At 46.8% G+C, this 1853-nt stretch overlaps 1 non-coding gene across 1 annotated transcript; it reads left to right on the top strand.

Moving 5' to 3' along the window:
* Nucleotides 1–504: 504 nt before the first annotated feature.
* On the top strand, nucleotides 505–586 carry trnas-aga (transfer RNA serine (anticodon AGA)). The gene has a single exon. It is a non-coding gene; the product is annotated as a tRNA-Ser (tRNA).
* Nucleotides 587–1853: the final 1267 nt, after the last annotated feature.

Here is a 1853-nt window from a genome sequence, read left to right as displayed (position 1 = left end):
GTGGCTGAGTGGTTAAGTCAATGGACTAGAGCTCCCTTGGGATCTCCACTCGCAGGTTCGGGTCCTGCTGACAATGATTCAAATTTTTGTTTAGAATCTCGTGGTGTAATATGAGATACTCACCACATGCACTTGGACGGTGTGTATTACAGTGTGTATTGTTGTTGCTGAATGGTTAAGGGAATGGACAAGAAATCCATTGGGGTCTCCCCTAGCAAGTTCGAATCCTGCCAACAATGATATAGATTTTGTATTAAAATCTTGATTTGTTGCGCGATCCATGCCATATACATTTCGACAATGTGAGGACCTTGCCCAAAAGGATTTATTGTGTTATTGTAGCCGAGTGGTTAAGGCGCTGGACTAGAAACCCATTGCTGGTTCTCCCCTCGCAGGTTCGAAACCTGCCGACAATAAGACAGATTTTGTATTAGGATCTCGTTGCCACAGCCTCGCCATATGCATTTTGACAATGTGAGGACCTTGCCCGAAAATGCTTACAGAGTTGTTGTGGCTGTGTGGTTAAGGCGATGGACTAGAAATCCATTGGGGTCTTCCTTTGCAGGTTCAAATCCTGCCGACAATTTGTATTTTACACAGCGCTGGTAAAAACATACCATTTATCGTCTGATGTCAAACATAAATAAGAAATTCTTTACATTCTTTAGCTTCCGACAAACTGCTGGGAGTATGGAGAGAAATGCCAGTAGCTGTGGTCAGGTACAAAAGTCTGTGTGTGTGTGTGTGTGTGTGTGTGTGTGTGTGTGTGTGTGTGTGTGTGTGTGTGTGTGTGTGTGTGTGTGTGTGTGTGTGTGTGTGTGTGTGTGTGTGTGTGTGTGTCCACGTGTGTGTGTGTGTGTGTGTGTTGTGACCAGACGTCCTCTTATTCCAAGACATGTCCTACTTTTAAGCCCTAAAAAAATGTGCGGGGGGAATTTCAAAATCGTCCAGGATTTTGCTGGACTGCCTCAAACATTATACAGTAACATTGTCAATTGTCAACTTCGTTCCATTTCACTCAATTCCAGGTTTTTCTGTATCGTTCGCAAATAAGTCACGCCCTTCTCTTCAAATCCAGTCACTTTGCTACAAAGTAGGGTGGGCCGGCCAGTCTACACTGAGCGTTTACAAGCAGCATGCAGGGGCAGGCAGCGGGGACAATACACGAGGTCACCCACAAGCGCAATCAGGACAAAGGCTGCCGTTTTAAGTAAAAGGGAGGAAATAGAGGACAATGTGGACAGTGCGGGAAAGCGTCGCATAGCTAACAAGAGAACTGCCCAGCTAAAAAGTCGACATGTAACTCCTGCAACAAGGTTGGACACTGGGCCAAGGTTTGTAGGAACAAGAAAACAGTGAGTGAGGTCAGAGAACAAACGGAGGAGCCACAGCAGAAGCCGGGGTCGGATCCGTATTTCATAGGGGCTGTGAGTAAGTCGGGTGGGTCACCAGATCAGTGGGCCGTGAAGGTAATGATGGGTTCCACACCAGTCAACTTCAAAATTGACACTAGCGTGGATGTGAGTATCATTTGCGAGGAGACCACTCACTCATCCCTTTTCAACCGCTGGAGCCTGCGGATATGCCATTGGACAGTCCAGGTGTCGAGCTACAGTGCCTAGGCAAAATCCAGAGCACTGTAACCTACAAGGGTAAGACACACCCACTCACGGTGTACGTTGTCCGCAGCCTTACTGTAAACAAACTACTCAGTAGGCCAATGTCAGTGACTATGAATCTAGTGAGAAAAGTGGAGGAAACTGTGGGCAACAAGGGCCACAGTGGACATGTGGAAGCATACGGAGAGCAAGGGACATTAAAGACTGAACCAGTGAAAATAACGCTGAGAGAGG

The sequence above is a fragment of the Syngnathus floridae genome, chromosome 19, assembly GCF_059516105.1.
Source record: "Syngnathus floridae isolate MCC-2025c chromosome 19, RoL_Sflo_1.0, whole genome shotgun sequence".
NCBI lineage: Eukaryota > Metazoa > Chordata > Actinopteri > Syngnathiformes > Syngnathidae > Syngnathus > Syngnathus floridae.
This window is presented reverse-complemented; position numbering and strand designations above follow the sequence as displayed.